The sequence below is a fragment of the Nerophis ophidion genome, linkage group LG04 (assembly GCF_033978795.1).
Source record: "Nerophis ophidion isolate RoL-2023_Sa linkage group LG04, RoL_Noph_v1.0, whole genome shotgun sequence".
Taxonomy (NCBI): domain Eukaryota; kingdom Metazoa; phylum Chordata; class Actinopteri; order Syngnathiformes; family Syngnathidae; genus Nerophis; species Nerophis ophidion.
The window spans coordinates 20,708,383-20,735,093 of NC_084614.1; the positions used below are offsets into that span (position 1 = coordinate 20,708,383).

At 39.8% G+C, this 26,711-nt stretch overlaps 1 long non-coding RNA gene across 1 annotated transcript; it reads right to left on the reverse strand.

The window, feature by feature from the left end:
• Positions 1-5,689: 5,689 nt before the first annotated feature.
• Positions 5,690-26,201, reverse strand: LOC133551069 (uncharacterized). Its single transcript, XR_009806416.1, has 4 exons — positions 26,187-26,201; positions 8,965-11,579; positions 7,294-7,366; positions 5,690-6,235 (listed from the first exon to the last, which is right to left on the reverse strand). It is a non-coding gene; the product is annotated as an uncharacterized LOC133551069 (long non-coding RNA).
• Positions 26,202-26,711: the final 510 nt, after the last annotated feature.

The following is a 26,711-nucleotide window of genomic DNA, read 5'->3' on the forward strand; positions in this document are numbered from 1 at the left end:
CTTAACACGGATCAATCGTCCTGTCCCCTTAGCAGAAAAACAGCCCCAAAGCATGATGTTTCCACCCCCATGCTTCACAGTAGGTAGGTGTTCTTGGGATGCAACTCGGTATTTTTCTTCCTCCAAACACGACGAGTTGAGTTTATACCAAAATGGATACATGGATGATACAGCAGAGGATTGGGAGAATGTCATGTGGTCAGATGAAATCAAAATACAACTTTTTGGTATGAACTCAACTCGTCCTGTTTGGAGAAAGAAGAATACTGAGTTGCATCCCAAGAACACCATACATAAATGAAAATTACAGACCTCCGTCATCATTTTAAATGGGAGAACCTGCACAATCGGTGGCTGACTAAATAGTTTTTTGCCCCACTGTAGATCTGAAGTTGATGTAGACTCCAGAGATTTAAACGTTAAATATAAAATGTATGTATGCCCTCCCACACCTCATCATTTCATGACCGAAGCCAAACACTTTTTACACTTTTATACTGAAATAAATACACCTACAACTTATTAAATGAAAACATACAAAAAACTACCAGCAGCGGTAACGTTTAGATCCATGAAGGAAAGAAGAAAGTGAATGAATGTTTATAACTGAATACATTTACATATGCATACACATTTGTCTTCTTTTTTTATTATTTCTTTTAATGAATGAAGTAACGTTGATGACAAAATTTTTCCAAAACACAATATAGAATGTGAGATACAACAGGACAATGAATACGTTTATCATTTGTTTTCAAAACGCTTACAAAGAAAGTGGGACCCCAAAAATTTACCATGGAACCCCATTTTTATAACTGGATGGGGTCCATGGGACCCAATTTTGAAAATGCCTAGTGCCAACACTGCTGTCAACAGAGGAGAAAAAATGATTTATTTAAATAAATACATTATAAAGCAAGTTCAAGTATCATTGGCAAATTTTCACCTAGTCCCGGCCTTGGCACGCATATATGTGTCCTCTATTCTGGATTTCTAAATATGGTCAGCCTGAAGTATGAACTGTATGGTTTTTTTTGATGCAGGCAAAGAAATCACTCTCCTCATGCAAACTCTCAACACTTTGAGTCCGCCAGAGGAGAAGCTAGCAGGCCTCTGTAAGAAGTATGCTGAACTGGTGAGAACGTCCTTCTTCCTTTTGTGGCCAAGGACACAACGGACGTGACTAGGATGGTAGAAGGTGGGGATTGAACCAGTAACCCTCAGATTGCTGGTACAGCCACTCTACCAACTTTGCCACGCCAATAAATATTTTTTATTGAATAATACTTCAACAAAATATGAATGTAAGTTCATAAACTGTGAAAAGAAATGCAACAATGCAATATTCAGTGTTGACAGCTATGTTCCATAAATACTGATGTTAAAGATTTATTTTTATGTGTGAAGAAATGTTTAGAATTAAATTCATGAATCTAGATGGATCTCTATTACAATCCCCAAAGAGGGCACTTTAAGTTGATAATTACATCTATGTCTAGAAATATTTATTCATAATTGAATCACTTGTTTATTTTTCAACAAGTTTTTAGATATTTTTATATCTTTTTTTCCAAATAGTTCAATAAAGACCACTACAAATGAGCAATATTTTGCGCTGTTATACAATTTAATAAATCAGAAACTGATGACATAGTGCAGTATTTTACTTCTTTATCTCTTTTTTTTTAACCAAAATTACTTGGCTCTGATTAGGGGGTACTTGAATTTAAAAAAATTTCACAGCGGGTACATCACTTTAAAAAGGTTGAGATCCACTGCTCTAGCTCATAAACTTACTAATTACTAATTCCACTTCTATATGACTTATTACCATCCATCCATCCATTTTCTACCGTTTATTCCCTTTGTGGTCGTGGGGGGGTTGAGTTGAGTTTATACCATACCTACTGTGAAGCATGGGGGTGGAAACATCATGCTTTGGGGCTGTTTTTCTGCTCAGGGGACAGGACGATGGATCCGTGTTAAGGAAAGAATGAATGGGGCCATGTATCGTGAGATTTTCAGTCAAAACGTCCTTCCATCAGTGAGAGCTTTGAATGGTTGACCAAACTCTTATTTTCCACCATAATTTACAAATAAATTCTTTAAAAATCCTACAATGTGAATTTTTGGATTTTGAATTACAGACCTCTGTCATCATTTTAAGTGGGAGAACTTGCACAATCGGTGGCTGAATAAATACTTTTTTTGCCCCACAGTATGTATAATGTGGTTAATAACGCAGATAATAGGAGCACACTATTGCATCCATAAAGGCATGTAAAAAATATCCAAAAACCGCTAACAGTGCTGCATTTACTTGTCGAGACCTTTGGCCCTATGATGAGGTGGCGACTTGTCCAGGGTATACAGCGCCTTCCGCCCGAATGCAGCTGAGATAAGCTTTAAGTGGACCCCGACTTAAACAATTTTAAAAACGTATACGGGTGGTCTGTTGTACGGAATATGGTGGCGACTTGTCCAGGGTGTACTGCGCCTTCCGCCCACGTGCAGCTTAGATAGGCTCCAGCACCCCCTTGCGACGTTGAAAGGGACAAGCGGTAGGAAATGGATGGATGGATGGAACTTTGACATCCAACCACACCTTTCTTTGCAGGTCTACATTTTTTATATTTTCATATATCTACACATTGTTTTCTTGCATGCACACATCGCACTGTATGGAATGGCCTCAATCTTGTTACTCTGCGTAATGACAATAAAGCTGATTCTGATTCTGAATCTGATCTGAGATGGCGAGCAAGACACCAAAAGACGGTCTTTCGTGGCACCTTTTTTTTTTTCTTAAAACCTGCATAAGGATTTTTGTTTATTTTCTTCATCTACAGGAGAAGATATGAACACCCCATCAGTTGGCATCCCAGTGAGAGCAGACGATGTCCAGTAAGTGATCGTTTTCTTATATTTGCAGTTAGTGTTTCTTGTTCGGCACTTAGCAGTTCTGCTACATGATGCTTAATGCTAATGTGTCACCAAAGCTGGATCTGTTCAGTACTCAGCTTATAAAACTGGTAGCTCATCCTCCTTATATTGAAGCTATAAAATGTAAGGTTCTGGATCGTCTTTTGTCCCAAAGTAATCTCTGTTTTGTCTCACAAAGTCTGCCATCAGTAGTTGGTTTGTTGATGTTAAAGGACAAAGCAAACATTGTGATGCGTCTGTGAAACTAATATGCCACCGTATGCGTAAAACGTGCAAAATAAGTGAATATTACATGTTATTATCGGGGGGCGGCGTGGCGAAGTTGGGAGAGTGACCGTGCCAGCAATCTGAGGGTTACTGGTTCAATCCCCACCTTCTACCATCCTAGTCACGTCCGTTGTGTCCTTGGGCAAGACATTTCACCCTTGCTCCTGATGGGTCCTGGTTAGCGCCTTGCATGGCAGCTCCCGCCATCAGTGCGTGTGTGAATGGGTGAATGTGGAAATACTGTCAAAGCGCTTTGGGCTCCTTAAAAAGGGGTAGAAAAAGCGCCATACAAGTACAACCATTTATCATTTTTATTTACCATTATGAATGTGCCTGATACTACATGACATACATATATACTTACAGTGTGTGTATAAAATGTTGATGGGGGCTTTTGGATGTTTTTAGAGCACTTTATAGGTGGAATAGAGCGACTCCCAATACCTGGCTTTTCCTAGCATTTACCGTATTTTTCGGAGTATAAGTCGCGCTGGAGTATAAGTTGCACCTGCCGAAAATGCAAAATAAAGAAGGAAAAAAACATAAGTCGCATTTTTGGGGGAAATTTATTTGATAAAATCCAACACCAAGAATAGACACTTGAAAGGCAATTTAAAATAAATAAAGAATAGTGAACAACAGGCTGAATAAGTGTACGTTATATGAGGCATAAATAACCAACTGAGAAGGTGCCTGGTATGTTAACGTAACAGAACATGCTATACGTTTACCAAACAATCTGTCACTCCTAATTGCTAAATCCGATGAAATCTTATACGTCTAGTCTCTTACGTGAATGAACTAAATAATATTATTTGATATTTTACGGTAATGTCTTAATAATTTTACACATAAGTCGCTCCTGAGTATAAGTCAAACTATGAAAAAAACTGCAACTTATAGTCCAAAAAATACAGTATATACCAGTTAGAATGCATTTTTAAAAAAATATGTGTTCACATGTGTTCTTGTCTTAAATAAGGAATGTGAATGATGAGCAAAATTCCAAAAAAAAGTGAAGTTCACGTTCATGTTCAACAGCGTGGCTCGGTTGGCTGAGCGGCCATGTCAGCAACTTGAGGGATCCAGGTTTGATCCCCGTTTCCGCCATCTTAGTCACTGCCGCGGTGTCCTTGAGCAAGACACTTTGGCCACCTGCTCCAAGTGCCACTCACACTAGTTTAAATGTAGCTTAAAGGCCTACTGAAATGAGATTTTCTTATTTAAACGGGGATAGCAGGTCCATTCTATGTGTCATACTGGATCATTTCAAGATATTGCCATATTTTTGCTGAAAGGATTTAGTAGAGAACATCCACGATAAAGTTTGCAACTTTCGGTGTTAAGAGAAAAGCCCTGCCTCTACCGGAAGTCGCAGACGATGACGTCACATGTGTGGGGGCTCCTCATGTATTCACATTATTTTTAATGGGAACCTCCAACAAAAAGTGCTATTCGGCCCGAGAAAACGACAATTTCCCCGTTAATTTGAGCGAGGATGAAAGATTTGTGTTTGAGAATATTGATAGCGACGGACTAGAAAAAAAAAATGATTAAAAAAAATAAGTTTTAAAAAAAAAACGCGATTGCATTGGGACGGATGCCGATGTTTTTAGACACATTTACTAGGATAATTCTAGGAAATCCCTTATCTTTCTATTGTGTTGCTAGTGTTTTAGTGAGTTAAATAGTACCTGATAGTCGGAAGGGTGTCTCCACGGGTGTCTTGAAGCCAATGTCTCAGGGGAGTCGACGGCAGCCAAGGACGGCACAAGCTCAGCTTTTCTCCGGTAAGAACTGACTTTTTAACCACAATTTGCTCACCGAAACCTGCTGGTTGACATTTGGTAGGGATCCATGTTGGCTTGACCGCGCTCTGATCCATAGGAAAGTTTCACCTCCAGGAATTTTAAACAAGGAATCACCGTGTGTTTGTGTGGCTAAAGGCTAAAGCTTCCCAACGCCATCTTTCTACTGTGACTTCTCCAATATTAATTGAACAAATTGCAAAAGATTCAGCAACACAGATGTCCAAAATACTGTGTAATTATGCCGTTAAAGCAGAAGACTTTTAGCTGTGTATGTGTGCAGCGCTCATATTTCCTTAAAACCCGTGACGTCTTGCGTACACGTCATCATTACACGACATTTTCAAGACGAAACTCCCGGGAAATTTAAAATTGTAATTTAGTAAACTAAAAAGGCCGTATTGGCATGTGTTGCAATGTTATTTCATCATTGATATATAAACTATCAGACTGCGTGGTGGGTAGTAGTGGGTTTCAGTAGGCCTTTAAATATGTATGTATGTATTGGGTTTTACATGTAAAGCGCATTGAGTCTCTATAGAAAAGCGCTATATAATTATAACTCACCTCTCCTTGAAATCAAATGTTTTCATTTTAAATGTAGATGTTTCAATATTATATGTAAATGTTTCAATGTTTCATTGGCGGAAATAAAAGTACTAAATGTCAAAAATGTTTTGATATTTTTAATGATGGATTGCTGACAGAAAAAGCTTACAACTACCAGAGAGCACATTTAAAGACTTTTCACCAATACATTTCCAAACCAAAATGTGGCTTTGTTCCTCCTCTTTTTTGAATGAACACATATTATGAAATATAATATTCTTTCCAATCTATCCTCCTAAGGAACAACGCTACACTTCGCCCTGAATGTGCCAACTTCCAAACACAAAGCCCCTAGTGGTTAGCAATTGAATAACTGCTTGAAAGGTAGAACAGGAACATGATTGTCAGATATTAATGTCAAAGTCAAACGGTCATCAATGGGGTGTGGGTGGTATCAAGCGGGACAATCTTAATTGTGATACGTTGACCTTCAACCTTACAAACAAGTTTGGTATTCATTGGGATTGGATTTTTTAACGTAACAGTTAACTCCAGGTCTTCAGGCAAATCAGACAGATCAGTGTTGGGAGGAGGCAGCCCACTGCTATCACCGTCTCCAGGGTGGCCAGATTCTTCTGGGGCCCAATCAACAGTTTGACTGTTGGCTCCTGTTTGAATGGGATTTAGTCACATATTAGTATGTACTTGTGAACTTTGTGTATTACTATACAGTATGTACCATTCTATAGATCATGTTTTGTTTACATGTCTTAACATGTACAGTGGGGCAAAAAAGTATTTAGTCAGCCACCGATTGTGCAAGTTCTCCCACTTAAAATGATGACAGAGGTCTGTAATTTTCATCATAGGTACACTTCAACTGTGAGAGACGGAATGTGAAAAAAAATCCAGGAATTCACATTGTAGGATTTTTAAAGAATTTATTTGTAAATTATGGTGGAAAATAAGTATTTGGTCAACCATTCAAAGCTCTCACTGATGGAAGGAGGTTTTGGCTCAAAATCTCACAATACATAGCCCGTTTCATTCTTTCCTTAACACGGATCAATCGTCCTGTCCCCTTAGCAGAAAAACAGCCCCAAAGCATGATGTTTCCACCCCGATGCTTCACAGTAGGTATGGTGTTCTTGGGATGCAACTCAGTATTCTTCTTCCTCCAAACACGACGAGTTGCGTTTATACCAAAATGGATACATGGATGATACAGCAGAGGATTGGGAGAATGTCATGTGGTCAGATGAAACCAAAACAGAACTTTTTGGTAAAAACTCAACTCGTCGTGTTTGGAGGAAGAAGAATACTGAGTTGCAATCAAAGAACACCATACATACTGTGAAGCATGGGGGTGGAAACATCATGCTTTGGGGCTGTTTTTCTGCTAAGGGGACAGGACGATTGATCCGTGTTAAGAAAAGAATGAATGGGGCCATGTATCGTGAGATTTTGAGCCAAAACCTCCTTCCATCAGTGAGAGCTTTGAATGGTTGACCAAATACTTATTTTCCACCATAATTTACAAATAAATTATTTAAATTCCTACAATGTGAATTCCTGGATTTTTTTTCACATTCTGTCTCTCACAGTTGAGGTGTACCTATGATAAAAATTACAGACCTCTGTCATCATTTTAAGTGGGAGAACTTGCATAATCGGTGGCTGACTAAATACTTTTTTGCCCCACTGTATACGCGTCTTGTTTACTAACCGACAAGCAGAAGCATAAGAATGAAAGTCTTGATCATGGTGGCGTTTGAGACCGGTGATGTCCAATGTATTTCCTGTAAGACATTGAAAAGCAACATTGAACGGTTCATAGAAAGTACGTGTTGTTCAGTGACCAGGAAGACATTGGATACCAGTGCCATGTTACATTGTTGTGTCCTTAAAGCCCTGTTGGCCTCAAGAACTCAAGTACAGCTGTACCCACTGGAAAGTCCTGAAAATGAAACATGACGACTCAAGCTCAACAAAGATGGATATTTCCAATGTTGAAAAAGTCCCTATTGTCTCATCAAATATCCCGAAGTACATCTGCATCAAGTTTTTTCGACATAACTCATGGAAACAAAGTCAAACTACAATCTCTTTTCCACCCCAAGAACTTTAACTGGAACTTTCCAATGCACCATGAAATACCCCCTTGCATTTTCAACTAAAGCTGCAGTATTTTAGTTCTTACTAGCAAGGCGGGACTTTGTAAAGTCCCTCATGATTTTTAGTAGAACGGTTTGTACTGTTGAGTGCTGATTGGTTGTAGACAGTTGGGGCGTTTCTAGAACTTCGTATTGGAAATTTTGGCCGTCAGAGTATTCAGGACAACTTTTGTGTTTCTTATTTTTTGTGTATTCTCATTACAACCAACTCAACAACGGAGAGAAGTAAGAACAAAAGGAACTTTTGTGTGGCATCTGTGTGCTGAATAATGCTGTATAGTGGAACTACAATGCAGTGTTTTTACACCGCCGTAGTCTTTCAACTGGTTTGCAATTTCATGCTGTTTATTATGTTTACAAACTTCATTTTGGTACGCTAAGCTATGACAAGTGAACACACTTTTCAAACGTATTTACAGAGAAATGTTCAGTATTTCGGCGGGCTTTGAAGCGGTGACTCAAAACAAGCAAGTCTGTGCAAGAATCGCCGACAACCTGTTGGATTTACAAACAGAATACAGGGCGAAACAAATAATTGAAAAACTGATGAAAACTCATAAGAGGATGGAAAATTGTGACAGTGGATCCAACGTCATCTGTGAAACTGTCCTGACAACGGCGTTCATCAAAGCAACAAAGGACTTGGCGACTTCGTTGTTTGATAATAAATGTGAGAGAGGAAGCAGTAAACGAGTAGAAGGAAGGTAAATCACATCAAATATTTACTAAATTGTTTATTACATGCTGTAAAAGAAATCAGTGACACCCCATTTGTAGTCATTAGCCTCAACCTGAGTAACCGTGTGCTAATGTTATGAACAGGCTGACACTAAACCTCATGGATTCATCATTTACTGAGGGGACGACTTTCTGTCTGTAGTACACTGTGAACAAAAGCCGGACTTTTATGTAAAGTTCCATAAATAAAGCTAACCTAATATTGTCTGCTTATTTACATGGCATAGAAGTGGAAATATACTGTCCCCTTCGTCTATACGCCATCAGCCTGATTTGTAGTAACTACCTGAACTGGGATATGTTGTAAAAACACCAACCACACAGGTCTACAGGATCTAAAGGTCCCAGGAACCTGGAATACCTAAACATTTGGTGGACAAGGGCTAATGTCCAAAAGTACCATGGTCCTATGTACAGACACATTACACACAACACATTCAAACAATCCTCTTTATACTGGAGTATAAGATGAAGAAAGGACTCACCGTACTGAAGCTTGACTTGTCTCCTGATGTCCTGGTCTCTGTCTCTTCTTAACAAGCATGGCAACATGACTTGTACCGCCTTCATTAGTTGGGCTGGGTTAGGTTTGATTATGTAATTGCCAGTAATGAAACTGGTTTTGCAGTTTTGGTACTGTTAGTTTAATTATGGCATCTGGGAAAAACTGCGTCTGTATTGTTCTGCAGCCAGAGTGGAGGAGTTGCAAATGATTGTGTCGGGTATGAGAGACATCCGTTCAAATAGTTGTTCTACCTGCTTATTGTAAAAACCCCCTTTCCATATGAGTTGGGAAATTGTGTTAGGAGTAAATATAAATGAAATATAATGATTTGCAAATCATTTTCAACCCACATTCAGTTGAATATGCTACAAAGACAACATATTTGATGTTCAAACTGATAACTTTTTTTTGTTGCAAATAATCATTAACTTTAGAATTTGATGCCAGCAACATGTGACAAAGAAGTTGGGAAAGGTGGTAATAAATACTGTTAAAGTTGAGGAATCCTCATCAAACACTTATTTGGAACATCCCACAGGTGTGCAGGCTTATTGGAAACAGGTGGGTGCCATGATTGGGTATAAAAACAGCTTCCCAAATAATGCTCATTCTTTCACAAGAAAGGATGGGGCGAGGTACACCCCTTTGTCCACAACTGCGTGAGCAAATAGTCAAATAGTTCAAGAAAAATGTTTCTAAAAGTGCAATAAAGAAATTTAGGGATTTCAACATCTACGGTCCATAATATCATAAATGATAAATGGGTTGTACTTGTATAGCGCTTTTCTACCTTCAAGGTACTCAAAGCGCTTTGACATTACTTCCACATTTACCCATTCACACACACATTCACACACACTGATGGAGGGAGCTGCCATGCAAGGCGCCAACCAGCACCCATCAGGAGCAAGGGTGAAGTGTCTTGCTCAGGACACAACGGACGTGACGAGGTTGGTACTAGGTGGGATTTGAACCAGGGACCCTCGGGTTGCGCACGGCCACTCTCCCACTGCGCCACGTCATCAAAAGGTTCAGAGAATCTGGAGAAATCACTCCACGTAAGCGGCATGAAACCAACATTGAATGACCGTGACCATCGCTCCCTCAGACGGCACTGTATCAAAAACTGACATCAACCTCTAAAGGATATCACCACATGGGCTCAGGAACACTTCAGAAAACCACTGTCACTAAATACAGTTCGTCGCTACATCAGTAAGTGCAAGTTAAAGCTCTACTAGGCAAAGTGAAAGCCATTTATCAACAACATCCAGAAACGCCGCCGGGTTCTCTGGGACCGAGATCATCTAAGATGGAGTGATGCAAAGTGGAAAAGTGTTCTGTGGTCTGACGAGTCCACATTTCAAATTGTTTTTGGAAGTATTGGACATCGTGTCATCCGGACCAAAGGGGAACGAACCATCCAGACTGTTATCGACGCAAAGTTCAAAAGCCAGCATCTGTGATGGTATGGGGGTGCATTAGTGCCCAAGGCATGGGTAACTTACACATATGTGAAGGCACCATTAATGCTGAAAGGTACATACAGGTTTTGGAACAACATATGCTGCCATCTAAGCACCGTCTTTTTCAGCTTATTTCAGCAAGACACTGCCAAGCCACATTCACCACGTGTGACAACAACGTGGCTTCGTAAAAAAAAGAGTGCGGGTACTTTCCTATCCCGCCTGCAGTCCAGACCTGTCTCCCATCGAAAATGTCTGGCCCTTTATGAAGCGTGAAATACGACAGCGGAGACCCCGGACTGTTGAACGACTGGAGCTCTTCATAAAACAAGAATGGGAAAGAATTCCACTTAAAAAGTTTCAACAATTAGTTTCCTCAGTTCCCAAACGTTTATTGAGATTTGTTAAAAGAAAAGGGGATGTAACACAGTGGTGAACATGCCCTTTCCCAACTACTTTGGCACGTGTTGCAGCCATGAAATTCTGAGTTAATTATCATTTGCACAAAAAAAAAAATTTGGGGGTTTGAACATCAAATATCTTGTCTTTGTAGTGCATACAACTGAATATGGGTTGAAAAGGATTTGCAAATCATTGTATTCCGTTTATATTTACATCCAACACAATTTCTCAACTCATGTGGAAATGGGGTTTGTACATGACTGGAGACGTCTCACCAATTAGTTTGCTACACAGTTGAGCATTTATACTGAGAATTTGTGTTTTTCAATGACAGACAGGGCCGTCGTATAGGGGGGAAAGGTGATAACAATTCTAAGGGCCCGCAGCCCGCTACAGCCCAAACTCAGCCCACAGTAGCTGTATGACAAAATGATTATGCGTACACGGAACTAATGAATATGAACTAACCCCAAAACATTTTTAAAAGCAATGAGTCACACAATATTGTAATTGTAATAATTTCAAATTACCCCAATGGCCCTAAAAAAGTTTGGTCCACACCGCGGTGCGTTCCTCCTATGGTTCTTCCTCATCAGCATTCAGTGAGCGCAAGCAAACGCCAGCAGATGAGGAAGACCCGCAAATAGCGAGTCCAGGAGAAGGAGCAGCAGTGCAGGAACCGTTCATCCATCCATTCATTTTCTACCGCTTGTCCCGTTCGGGGACCCTGGACATCAAAAACATTTGAGTGACACAGTAAAACTACCACGGGTTGAAACAACTAGCCTACTTTTTCATTCATTTAATGTCTGTAATAGAGATGTCCTATAGTATCGGACTGCCGATATTATCGGCAGATAAATGCTTTAAAATGTAATAATGGAAATTATCGGTATCGGTTTCAAAAAGTAAAATTTGTGACTTTTTAAAACGCCGCTGTGTACACGAACGTAGGGAGAACTACAGAGCACCAATAAACCTTAAAGGCACTGCCTTTGCGTGCCGGCCCAGTCACATATCTACGGTTTTTCACACACACAAGTGAATACAAAGCATACTTGGGCAACAGCCATACAGGTCAGACTGAAGGTGGCCGTATAAACAACTTTAACACTGTTACAAACATGCGCCACACTGTGAACCCACACCAAACAAGAAAGACAAACACATTTCGGGAGAACATCCGCACTGTAACACAACAGAACATATACCCAGAACCCCTTGCAGCACTAACTCTTACGGGACGCTACAATATACACTCCCCACCCCCCAAACCCCGCCCACTTCAACCTCCTCATGCTCTCTCAGGAAGAGCATGTCCCAAATTCCAAGCTGCTGTTTTAAGGCATTTAAAAAAAAATAATGCACTTTGTGACTTCAATAATACATATGGCATTTTTTTCCATAACTTGAGTTGATTTATTCTTGGAAAACCTTTTTACATTGTTTGATGCATCCAGCGGGGCATCACAACAAAATTAGGCATAATAATGTGTTGATTCCACGACTGTAAATATCGGTATCGGTTGATATCAGAATCTGTAATTAAGAGTTGGATAATATCGGAATATCGGATATGGGCAAAAAAGCCATTATCGGACATCTTTAGTCAGTAACATTACCTTTGACACGTGTTAGCTGTCATTTCGCCACGCTACAGATCTGAACAAGTTGCCAATTCATCCATCCATTCATTTTCTACCGCTTGTCCCTTTTTGGGGTCGCTGGAGCCTATCTCATTAAAAAGAAAAAAAAGTTTCCATTTCATTGTAGAGCAAGTGTGACTGTGTGTTTCACACATATCACTGTAGGATAGCTTATTTGGATGCTCATAAATACTAATTATGAACTGTCACCAAGGTCGTCATGATGGGTTCAATGTGGACTTGTAAAATGTGTTATTAGTCTGACATTTAAATGTGAAGTGAATCATATCTATTTAGCTCTTTTTCTCTAGTGACTCAAAGCGCTTTACATAGTGAAACCCAATATCTAATTTTTACATTTAAGGCAGTGTGGGTGGCACTTGGAGCAGGTGGGTAAAGTGTCTTGCCCAAGGACACAACGGCAGTGACTAGGATGGCGGAAGCGGGGATCTAACCTGCAACCCTCAAATTGCTGGTATGGCCGCTGTACGAACCGAGCTATACCGCTTCTATAACCTAAATTTAAAAAATAACAGTTAAATGTTTTGTTGTTGTTTTTTTTTCATATCAATATAAAAGACACCATAATACGTTGGGGCAAAAAAAAGTATTTAGTCAGCCACCGATTGTGCAAGTTCTCCCACTTAAAATGATGACAGAGGTCTGTAATTTTCATCATAGGTACACTTCAACTGTGAAAGACAGAATGTGAAAAAAAAAATCCGGGAATTCACATAGTAGGAATTTTAAAAAATGTATTTGTAAATTATGGTGGAAAATAAATATTTGGTCAACCATTCAAAGCTCTCACTGATGGAAGGAGGTTTTGGCTCAAAATCTCACGATACATGGCCCCATTCATTCTTTCCTTAACACGGATCGATCGTCCTGTCCCCTTAGTAGAAAAACAGCCCCAAAGCATGATGTTTCCACCCCCATGCTTCACAGTAGGTGTGGTGTTCTTGGGATGCAACTCAGTATTCTTCTTCGTCCAAACACGACGAGTTGATTTTATACCAAAAAGTTCTATTTTGGTTTCATCTGACCACATGACATTCTCCCAATCCTCTGCTGTATCATCCATGTATCCATTTTGGTATAAACTCAACTCATCGTGTTTGGAGGAAGAAGAATACTGAGTTGCATCCCAAGAACACCATACCTACTGTGAAGCATGGGGGTGGAAACATCATGCTTTGGGGCTGTTTTTCTGCCAATGGAACAGGACGATTGATCCGTGTTAAGGAAAGAATGAATGGGGCCATGTATCGTGAGATTTTGAGTCAAAACCTCCTTCCATCAGTGAGAGCTTTGAATGGTTGACCAAATACTTATTTTTAACCATAATTTACGAATAAATTCTTTAAAATTCCTACAATGTGAATTCCTGGATTATTTTTTCACATTCTGTCTCCCACAGTTGAAGTGTACCTGTGATGAAAACTACAGAGCTCTAACATCCTTTTCAGTGGGAGAACTTGCACAATCGGTGGCTGGCTAAATACTTGCTGACGACAACAAAGTGAAAAAATTATATTTAGAATTTGGGACAGTTTTACACTGACTTGCGTGGCATAACATTACCTGTGACTGTTAAAGGTGGAGAAAGGGTGTTAAGCAAACTAAAACTATATACGAAACCAGTTCAGACTTCAAAGTCTCGGCAGAAAGCCAAACGTTGGGCGTTATTGTTTGCAAATTTGCTTGTCTTTGAAGTCTAATTGTCAGCTTAGCTGACTTTCAATTGGGAACAATCAAGCCAATTTAAACTTTAAAGGCCTACTGAAACCCACTACTACCCACCACGCAGTCTGATAGTTTATATATCAATGATGAAATATTAACATTGAAACACATGCCAATACGGCCTTTTTAGTTTACTAAATTGCAATTTTAAATTTCCCGGGAGTTTTTTCTTGAAAACGTTGCGTAATGATGACGTGTACGCTTGACGTCACGGCCTGTTAGGGAATATGAGCGCTGCGCACACACACAGCTAAAAGTCGTCTGCTTTCACAGCATAATTACACAGTATTTTGGACATCTGTGTTGCTGAATTTTTTGCAATTTGTTCAATTAATATTGGAGAAGTCAAAGTAGAAAGATGGAGTTGGGAAGCTTTAGCCTTTATCCACACAAACACATGGTGATTCCTTGTTTAAAATTCACGGAGGTGAAACTTTCATATGGATCACAGCGAACATGGATCCCAACCGAATGTCAACCAGCGGGTTTCGGTGAGAAAATTGTGGTAAAAAGTCGCTTCTTACCGGATATCAGCTGAGCGTTTGCCGCCCATACAGCTGCCGTCGACTTCCCTGAGACACTGCGCGTCAACACACCCGTGGACGTACACCTCCGACTATCAGGTACTGTTAAACTCACTAAAACACGAGCAACACAATAGAAAGATCAAGGGATTTCCCAGAATTATCCTAGTAAATGTGTCTAAAAACATCGGAATCCGTCCCAATGCAATGGCGGTTTTTTTTGTATTTTTTCTAGTCCGCTATCAATATCCTCAAACACGAATCTTTCATCTTCGTTCAAATTAACGGGGAAATTGTCGTTTTCTTGGTCCGAATAACTGTTTTTGTTGGAGGCTCCCATTAAAATTAATGTGAATATGTGAGGAGCCATCAAACATGTGACGTCATCGTCTGCGACTTCTGGTACAGGCAGGGCTGTTCTCTTATCACCGAAAGTTGCGAACTTTATCGTGGATGTTCTCTACTCAATCCTTTTAGCAAAAATATGGCAATATCGCGAAATGATCAAGTATGACACAGAATGGACCTGCTATCCCCGTTTAAATAAGAAAATCTCATTTCAGTAGGCCTTTAAATCAGAGTAGATGAGGCTTGTTGTTGGTTCTGATATTTGTTTAATAACAATGTATTCTATGTGTGCTTTGTTTTACTTGCACTTTTAAGTTAGATGCTCCATATTTACTTGTGGACTATCTTGAGCAAGGTCACTTTGTTTTTGTTTTTTGAATACCCTGGAACTATTTGTTGAGTGGTTAATTGAAAAGTTATTTGCAATCAAAGGCGTGATAACTTACTCCCCACACAAATCAGTGAAATGAGAATAACACAACTCACAATTCATAATTGACATAATAATACTCTGACTTGTTAAGTCTTTAATTGTAAAACAAAGTAAACAAATTGGGTGTTTACACCTTCAAGAACACTTAAAAACAACATTGAGGTGAGTTAAATTGCGTTTCTTTCATTGTGTCTTGTAACCAGTAAGCATGTAGGCAAATACTTTGTTTATAGGTTTTGGTAGCACGGTGGTGGAGGGGTTAGTGCTTCTGCCTCACAATACGAAGGTCCTGAGTAGTCCTGGATTTAATCCCGGGCTCGGGGTCTTTCTGTGTGGAGTTTACATGTCCTCCCAGTGAATGTGTGGGTTCCCTCTGGGTACTCAGGCTTCCTCCCACCTCCAAAGACATGCACCTGGGGATAGGTTGATTGGCAACACTAAATTGGCCCTAGTGTGTGAATGTGAGTGTGGATGTCGTCTGTCTGTCTGTGTTGGCCCTGCGATGAGGTGGCGACTTGTCCAGGGTGTACTCCGCCTTCCGCCCGATTGTAGCTGAGATAGGCACCAGCGCCCCCCGCGACCACAAAGGGAATAAGCGGTAGAAAATGGATGGATGGATGGGAATTTGCTTGTCTTTGAAGTCCAATTGTCAGCTTAGCTGACTTTCAATTGGGAACAATCAAGCCACTTTAAACTTTAAATCAGAGTACATGAGGCTTCTTGTTGTTTCTGATATTTGTTTAATAACAATGTATTCTATGTGTGCTTTGTTTTACTTGGACATTTAAGTTAGATGCTACATACAGTGGGGCAAAAAAGTATTTAGTCAGCCACCGATTGTGCAAGTTCTCCCACTTAAAATGATGACAGAGGTCTGTAATTTTCATCATAGGTACACTTCAACTGTGAGAGACAGAATGTGAAAAAAAAATCCAGGAATTCACATTGTAGGAATTTCAAATAATTTATTTGTAAATTATGGTGGAAAATAAGTATTTGGTCAACCATTCAAAGCTCTCACTGATGGAAGGAGGTTTTGACTCAAAATCTCACAATACATGGTCCCATTCATTCTTTCCTTAACACGGATCAATCGACCTGTCCTCTTAGCATAAAAACAGCCCCAAAGCATGATGTTTCCACCCCCATGCTTCACAGTAGGTATGGTGTTCTTGGGATGCAACTCAGTATTCCTCTTCCTCCAAACACGATGAGTTGAGTTTATACCAAAATGGATACATGGATGATACAGCAGAGGAATGGGAGAATGTCATGTGGTCAGATGAAACCAAAATAGAACTTTTTGGTATAAACTCAACTCGTCGTGTTTGGAGGAAGAAGAATACTTACTTTACTTTGTAAGTTAAATTGTTAAATTGTGTCTTGTAACCAGTAAGCATGTAGGCAAATACATGTACTTTGTATATAGGTTTTGGCAACACGGTGGGAGAGGAGTTAGTGCTTCTCCCTGACAATATGAAGGTCCTGAGTAGTCCTGGGTTCAATTCCGGGCTCGGGATCTTTCTGTGTGGAGTTTGCATGTTCTCCCCGTGACTGTGTGGGTTCCCTCCGGGTACTCCGGCTTCCTCCCACCTCAAAAGACATGCACCTGGGGATAGGTTGATTGGCAACACTAAATTGGCCCTAGTGTGTGAATGTGAGTGTGAATGTTGTCTGTCTGTGTTGGCCCTGCGATGAGGTGGCCATTTGTCCAGGGTGTACAACGCCTTCCGCACCAGCGCCCCCCGAAACCCCAAAGGGAATAAGCGGTAGGAAATGGATGGATGAATGGTTGGTCTTGTAAATATTAAAATTAGACCATTTTCTTAAACACTTGGTGAGCATTCCTAAAAACTGAATCTTAGTTAGCTTCAAATCTCAGCCCTCAGCATTTCCTGTACGATTTCATAACAGTGAATGTCAGAACGACTGCTCTAGAAACTTTTAACATTCTCGGCCTGTTGGATTTGGGGACAGGAACCACAACATGTCAGTCCAAAGTCTAGGGACATGTTGCGTCTACCACATGGGTGTCAAACTCTGGCCCGCATTCACCGCTAATACTCATGCTTGCGATTTTCCAAGGAGACTCCCAAATTTCAGTGCCCCTCCCAAAAATCACCATGGGGCAACCATGCTCCCAAATTTCTCCCGATTCCCATCTGGACAACAATATTGGGCAGTGCCTCAAAGGCACTGCCTCACGCTTCCTCTAAAACCTGTCGTCACGTCCGCTTTTCCTACGTAGAAACAGCGTGCCGGCCTAGTCACATGATATATGTGGCTTTTACACACACACACACAAGCTAATGCAATGCAAGCTTGGTCAACAGCCATACAGGTCACACTGAGGGTGGCCGTATAAACAACTTTAAGACGGTTACAAATATGCGCCACACTGTGAACCAACACGTAACGAGAATGACAAGCAAATTTCGGGAGAATATCCGCACTGTAACACAACATAAACACAACAGAACAAATACACAGAACCCCTTCGGCACTACCTGTGGGAAAAGTTTATTTTGATATTTACCTGAGAAGGCTGAAAATACAAAAGAGGCATTCAATTTCGATTTAAATTTGATTTGTTATGCCATTGCTATTTTTAAATAATTAGTATTATTTGAAACTCAATTTTGCATGTCACCATAAAGTTATATACGTCTCGCTTGTTCAATATTCAATGCAAAACTTGTTTGGGTCCCTATTAAAAGGTTAATCTGTTCAACCCTGGCCCGCGGCTTTGTTCAGAGTAAAATTTTGGCCCACTCTGTATTTGAGTTTTACACCCCTGGGCTACCAGTTTGATACACACTTAAATAAATTGCCAGAAATAACCAATTTGCTCAATTTACCTTTAATAAATAAATATATATATTTTTTTTTTAAAAAAGGGTATTTATGTCCGTCATTCCATCGTAGATTTTTTTTCCTTTTACGGAAAGGTTTTTGTAGAGAATAATGAAAAAAACACTCAATTGAACGGTTTAAAAGAGGAGAAAACACGAAAAAAATGAAAATTAAATTTTTAAACATAGTTTATCTTCAATTTCGACTCTTTAAAATTCTAAATTCTACCGAAAAAAGGAAGAGAAAAACTAGCTAATTCGAATCTTTTTGAAAAAATAAAAAAAATAATTTATGGAACATCATTAGTAATTTTTCCTGATTAACATTAATTTTAGAATTTTGATGAAATGTTTTAAATAGGTTAAAATCCAATCTTCACTTTGTTAGAATATATAACAAATTGGACCAAGCTATATTTCTAACAAAGACAAATCATTATTTCTTCTAGATTTTCCAGAACAAAAATTTTAAAAGAAATTCAAAACACTTTGAAATAAGATATAAATTTGATTCTACAGATTTTCTAGATTTCCCAGAATAATTTTTTAATAATATATTGCATCCGGAAAGCATTCACAGCGCTTCACATTTTGTAATGCCTTATTCCAAAACGGAATTAATTCATTTTTGTCCTCAAAATTCTACACACAATACTCCATAATGACAATGTGAAAATATTTTTGGGGAGTTTTTTTTAAATTACTTATTAAAAATGAAAAAACTAAGAAATAACATGTACCTAAGTATTTACCGCCTTTGTTGATGCACCTCTGGCAGCAATTACAGGCTCAAGTATTTTTGAATGCGACACCACAAGCTTGGCACATCAATCTTTGAGCAGTTTTGCCATTTCCTCTTTGCAGCACCCTCAAACTCCATCAGGTTAGATGGGAAGTGTCAGTACGTAGCGGTTTTCACATCTCTTCAGAGATGTTCATTCGAATTCAAGTCTGGGCTCTGGCTAGGCCACTCAAGGAAATTTATAAAGTTGTACTGAAGCCATTCCTTTTATGTCTAGACCAGTGGTTCTTAACCTGGGTTCGATCGAACCCTAAGGGTTCGGTGAGTCGGCCTCAGGGGTTCGGCGGAGGTCAAAACACACCCGACTCATCGTGTTAGTAAAAACTTCTCCCTAGTAGGGTATTATGGATACGGCAACAGCAGAAGTCACACTGATTTGCAGGTGTGTAATTTGTTGTGACTTTATGCACTGTGTTGGTTTTGTTCTTTGAACAAGGTGATGTTCATGCACGGTTCATTTTATGTTAACACTTTAGTATGGGGAACATATTCACCATTAATTAGTGGCTTATTAACATGCAAATTAGTAACATATTGGCCCTTAACTAGTCATCATTAAGTACTTATTAATGCCTAATTCGGCATTGCCTCATTATAACCCTAACCCTAACCAAATAACTCTAAATTAAGTCTTTGTTACTTAGAATATGTTCTCCATACCAAAAACACATAACTTTGTCTTGAATTTGAAAGAAAACATTTTATTTTTCACTAAGAAGGGTTCGGTGAATGCGCATATGTAACTAATGGGGTTTGGTACCTCCAACAAGGTTAAGAACCACTGGCCTAGACTGTGTTCTTAGCGTCGTCGACCTGCTGAAAGATGAACTGTCGCCCCAGTTCTAGTTCAAGAACGCTCTGGAGTAGGTTTTCATCCAACATGTCTCTGTACATTGCTGCATTCATCTTTCCCTCTATCCTGACGAGTCTGCCACTTCCTGCCACTGAAAAACATCCCCGCAGCATGATGCTGCCACCACCATGCTTCACTTTAGGGTTGATATTGGCCTGGTGATGAGCGGTGCCTGGTTTCCTTAAAACATGACTTCAATTTGTATCTCATCAGACTACAGGATGGGGTTTCTCATGGTCTGAGAGTCCTTCGGGCGCATTTTGGAAAACTTTTACAAAGCAATGGCTACCTTCTGGCCACTCTACCATACGGGCTTGATAGGCTGATGGCTGCAGAGATGGTTGTCCTTCTGTAAGATTCTCCTCTCTCCACATAGGAATGCTGTAGCTCTGACAGAGTGTGACCATCGGGTTCTTAGTCACCTCCCGGACTAGGGCCCTTTTGCCCCGATTGCTCAGTTTAGACTGTCATGATCTGTGGCCCGGATCACGTTTTGTTATTTTCTGTTAGTTTTGGACTCCTTCAGTTCCTGTTTTGCTTACCCTTGAGTTTGTTTTGGTTGCCATGGTTGCTTATTGTTTTCACCTGCCTCTGATTGGTGTTCGGGATGCTCACCTGTTCCCCGAGTACTAATCAGAGGCATTATTTAAGCCTGCATTTGCCAGTCAGTCGACCTGGCTTCTTTGTTTGCTTCATGCTATCGACACGTAAGTTTTGCTTGTCTCCTAGCCTATGCTAAGTTAGCTTCGAGTGTGATTGGCATGTGTTTTCTTTCGACTTGTTTTCTGTTCTTGGTGGTGCTTTGATTTTTGTCGAGAGTAAACCATGCTCCGACCTGCAAGTCCTGTCCGGACTGATCCTTTGCATCCCGGGGGAACAAACCGTGCAGAAAGCTGCGACCCCGTCATGACATAGACAGTCGGCCAGCTTGAGAAAGAGTCCATTTACGGATGCTGGAGAAATTTGTGCTCATTCGGACCTTCAGGGTAGGAGACATGTTTCTGTATTTCCTTTTTCCAGATTTGTGACTCAAGACAATCCAGTCTCAGAGGTCTACAGACAATTCTTCCAACTTCATGCTTGGTTTTTGCTCTGCCATGCACTGTCGAGTGTGGGACCTTAATTATAGACAGGTTTATGCCTTTCTAAACTGGTTTTACCCAAGGTGGACTCTAATTAAGCGGAAGAAACATCAAAATGATGATCAGTTGAAGCAGGATGCCCTTGAGCTCACTTTTAAACTTTATTTCACTGGCTGAAATTTTTTATTTTTTATTTTTAATTAGACAACATTAAAATCAGTTTTAACTAAAAACTAAAATAATTTTCACATTGTCATTATGAGGTATTGTGTGTAGAATTTTGAGGGCTTAAAATGTATGTATTTTACTTTGGAATAAGGCTGTGACATAAAAAAAATTGCTGCAAATGTGAACCGTTATGAATGCTTTCTGGATGCACCGTATGAAAAATAGAAAAAAAAATACTGAAATCGGTTGTTTAGCACAGTGGTTCTCAACCTTTTTTCAGCGATGTACCCCCTGTGAACATTGTTCTTAATTCAAGTACCCCCTAATCAGAGCAAAGCATTTTTGGTTGAAAAAAGAGATAAAGAAGTAAAATACAGCACTATGTCATCCGTTTTTGATTTATTAAATTGTATAACAGTGCAAAACATTGCTCATTTGTAGTGGTCTTTCATGAACTATTTGGAAAAAAGATGTAAAAATAACTAAAAACTTGTTGAAAAATAAACAAGTGATTGAATTATTAATAAATATTTCTACACATAGAAGTAATCATCAACTTAAAGTGCCCTCTTTGGGGATTGTAATAGAGATCCATCTGGATTCATGAACTTAATTCTAAACATTTCTTCACAAGAAATCTTTAACATCAATATTTATGGAACATGTCCACAAAAAATCTAGCTGTCAACACTGAATATTGCATTGTTGTATTTCTTTTCACAGTTTATGAACTTACATATACAGTATATTTTGTTGAAGTATCATTCAATAATTATATTTATAAAGGATTTTTGAATTGTTGCTATTTTTAGAATGTTTTTAAAAAATCTCCCGTACCCTTTGGCATACCTTCAAGTACCCCCAGGGGTACGCGTACCCCCATTTGAGAACCACTTGTTTAGCACATGGTTTAAACATCCACAGGTGTTTTCTGAACAGTTTTTATTTCCTTTTATTGAGGAAAATACTCTTTCAACATCCTGCTTTATGACTTTAAAGGCCTATTGAAACCCCCTACTACCAACCACGCAGTCTGATAGTTTATATATCAATGATGAAATCTTAACATTGCAACACATGCCAATACGGCCGGATTAGTTTACTAAATTGTAATTTTAAATTTCGCGCCGAAATATCCTGTTTAAACCTCTCGGTATGATGACGCGTGCGCGTGACATCACAGATTGTAGAGGAGATTTTGTTCCAGCATCGTTGCCAGCTATTAAGTCGTCTGTTTTCGTCGCATAATTCCACAGTATTCTGGACATCTGTGTTGCTGAATCTTTTGCAATTTGTTCAATGAACAATGGAGACATCAAAGAAGAAAGCTGTAGGTGGGAAGCGGTGTATTGCGGCTGGCTTTAGCAACACAAACACAGCCGGTCGGTGTTTCATTGTTTACATTCCCGAAAGATGACAGTCAAGCTTTACTATGGAACAGAGATGTCCAGCAAACACGGTTGGATTGGACCACACACACAAAATACAGTGTATCATGTGTATTAATAAAAAACATTTTACCATTCTGTATTCTGAAGGCGATCTATGTTGTGTGCTACTCCAGCATCAATATGCGTCCTCCTGACCGTCACCGTCAGCGTCGGGTTCAAAGCGGTATGGCTCTATCCCTTGTTGCGGTTGGGCCTGGCCGAGTGGTCCTGCCACCCCCACGGCTGCCACGGCGCCTATCACAGCATCTTCCCCATCTGAATCGCTCCCACTGCCCTTTTTTTTTTTTTTCCTAGTACTTCACTCTCACTTTCCTCATCCACAAATCTTTCATCCTCACTCAAATTAATGGGGAAATCGTCGCTTTCTCGGTCCGAATCGCTCTCGCTGCTGGTGGCCATGATTGCAAACATTGTTCAGATGTGAGGAGCTCCACAACCCGTGACGTCACGCGCATATCGTCTGCTACTTCCGGTACAGGCAAGGCTTTTTTATCAACACCAAAAGTTGCAAACTTTATCGTCGATGTTCTCTACTGAATCCTTTCAGCAAAAATATGGCAATATCGCGAAATGATCAAGTATGACACATAGAATGGACCTGCTATCCCCGTTTAAATAAGAAAATCACATTTCAGTATAGGCCTTTAAAATGCTGGTTGTCCCTCAGACTATGACCTTTTCCAGAACTTCTCTGCTAAATTCCAATGTATGAAAAGGACCATCAACAAGTTTGACAGCATTAATCAAACCGGTGTATGTGCTAAAATTATCTAAGACAACACCATGCACTTCAGGGAGGGATAGACTTGTATTCATCCCTCAGTGGGGAAATGCCTTGGTTGCAGTGCAGATTTACAGTGGGGCAAAAAAGTATTTAGTCAGCCAACGATTGTGCAAGTTCTCCCACTTAAAATGATGGCAGAGGTCTGTAATTTTCATCATAGGTACACTTCAACTGTGAGGGACAGAATGGGGGAAAAAATCCAGGAATTCACATTGTAGGAATTTTAAAGAATTTATTTGTAAATTATGGTGGAAAATAAGTATTTGCCTTTTAAAGCTCTCACTGATGGAAGGAGGTTTTGGCTCAAAATCTCACGATACATGGCCCCATTCATTCTTTCCTTAACACGGATCAATCGTCCTGTCCCCTTAGTAGAAAAACAGCCCCAAAGCATGAGGTTTCCACCCCATGCTTCACAGTAGGTTTGGTGTTCTTGGGATGCAACTCAGTATTCTTCTTCCTCCAAACACGACGAGTTGAGTTTGTACCAAAAAGTTGTATTTTGGTGTCATCTGACCACATGACATTCTCCCAATCCTCTGCTGTATCATCCATGTATCCATTTTGGTATAAACTCAACTCATCGTGTTTGGAGGAAGAAGAATACTGAGTTTCATCCCAAGAACACCACACCTACTGTGAAGCATGGGGGTGGAAACATCATGCTTTGTGGCTGTTTTTCTGCTAAAGGGACAGGACAATTGATCCGTGTTAAGGAAAGAATGAATAGGACCATGTATCGTGAGATTTTGAGCCAAAACCTCCTTCCATCAGTGGGAGCTTTGAATGGTTGACCAAACACTTATTTTCCACCATAATTTACAAATAAATTCTTTAAAATTCCTACAATGTGAATTCCTGGATTATTTTTTCACATTCTGTCTCTCACAGTTGAAGTGTACCTGTGATGAAAATTACAGACCTCTAACATTCTTTTAAGTGGGACAACTTGCACAATCGGTGGCTGACTAAATACTTGCTGACGACAACAAAGTGAAAAAATTATATTTAGAATTTGGGACAGTTTTACACTGACTTTCATGGCATAACATTACCTGTGACTGTTAAAGGTGGAGAAAGGGTGTTAAGCAAACTAAAACTATATACGAAACCAGTTCAGACTTCAAAGTCTCGGCAGAAAGCCAAACGTTGGGCGTTATTGTTTGCAAATTTGCTTGTCTTTGAAGTCTAATTGTCAGCTTAGCTGACTTTCAATTGGGAACAATCAAGCCAATTTAAACTTTAAAGGCCTACTGAAACCCACTACTACCCACCACGCAGTCTGATAGTTTATTTATCAATGATGAAATATTAACATTGCAACACATGCCAAAATGATGACCTCTGTCATCATTTTAAGTGGGAGAACTTGCACAATCGGTGGCTCACTAAATACTTTTTTGCCCCACTGTATTTGCATACAGCAACGCTTAAAACTTCATGAAAACAACGAAAAGCTAGGATAAAATTACTTTAACGCTAAAAAGGTGCCGTTTGTGTGTTGTAGAGTCTTAGGGCTCGAAATGACTTGTGGTAGTGCTCCTTTATGCACTGTGGAAGTTAAAGTGTGTTGCTGAAGGAGCTCCTCGGGGCCTCCAAAGGCATGGAGTGAGAGGGATTGTACATAATGGGTGTCAACTTAGCCAGTGTCCTTCCGTGAGCCTCCCCCTCCTAGTGTGCAGCCCAGGACTTAAATAAGCTCTCCAAATCACTTTATTAAGTCACTTCCTGTCTCTGGGGGGCCGGTCCTACCCCTACGACATAGCCACAGAAAGCACCACAGTGTCGTAAAAAGTGAGTAGCAGTAGCTCGCACGCACCTAAGGACCTCAGTCTTAAAGGCCTACTGAAATGAGATTTTCTTATTCAAACGGGGATAGCAGGTCCATTCTATGTGTCATACTTGATCATTTCGAGATATTGCCATATTTTTGCTGAAAGGATTTAGTAGAGAACATCCACGATAAAGTTCGCAACTTTTGGTCTCTAATAAAAAAGCCTTGCCTGTACCGGAAGTCGCAGACGATCATGTCACCCGTGTGAGAGCTCCTCACATCCTCACATTGTTTATAATGGGAGCCTTCCAACAAAAAGAGCTATTTGGACCGAGAAAACGAACATTTCCCCATTAATTTGGGCAAGGATGAAAAGATTCGTGGCTGAGGATATTGATAGCGAAGGACTAAAAAATAAATAAATAAATAAATAAATAAAGTTAAAAAATAAAAAAAGGCGATTGCATTGTGAGCGATTCAGATGTTTTTAAACACATTTACTAGGATAATTCTGGAAGATCTGCTTATTGTTTTAATAGGGTTTTAGTGAGATTTTAAAGATCGTAAAGACATACCTCGAGGTCGGATGGCTTATAATGGGAGCCTCCAACAAAAAGAGCTATTCGGACCAAGAAAACGACAATTTCCCCATTAATTTGAGCGAGAATGAAAGATTCGTGGCTGAGGATATTGATAACGAAGGACTAAAAAAAAAAATAATAATAAATAAAGTTAAAAGAAAAAAGACGTTTGCATTGTGAGCGATTCAGATGTTTTTAAACAGATTTACTAGGATAATTCTGGAAGATCTCTTATCTGCCTATTGTTTTAATAGTGTTTTAGTGAGATTTTAAAAATTGTAAAGACATACCTCAAGTTTGGATGGCTGCGGTGAACCCGCAATGTCTCAGAGAGAAGCCGAGGAGCCAAGCTCACAGCTGCCTTTTTTGACATGACAGCTGGTGCAGGACGACGAATAATCCATTGATGTCTCCGGTAAGATATAAATCACAATTTCCCCATCCAAAAACATGCTGGTTGACGTAGAGAAAACATGTTCGCTTGACCGCTCCGCTTCACAACAAACAAAGAAACACCGGCTGTGTCTCGGTGCTAAAGACAGCTGCAATCCACCTCTTTCCGCCAACAGCATTGTTTTTATAGTCTCCATTATTAAATGAACAAATTGCAAAAGATTCAGCAACACAGATGTCCAAAATACTGTGTAATTATGCGATTAAAGCAGACGACTTTTAGCCGTGTTTGGTGCAGCGCTAATATTTCCTTACAGTCCGTGACGTCACGCGTACGCGTCAACATTCCAAGACGTTTTCAACAAGAAACTTGCGGGAAATTTAAAATTGCAATTTAGTAAACTAAAAAGGCCGTATTGGCA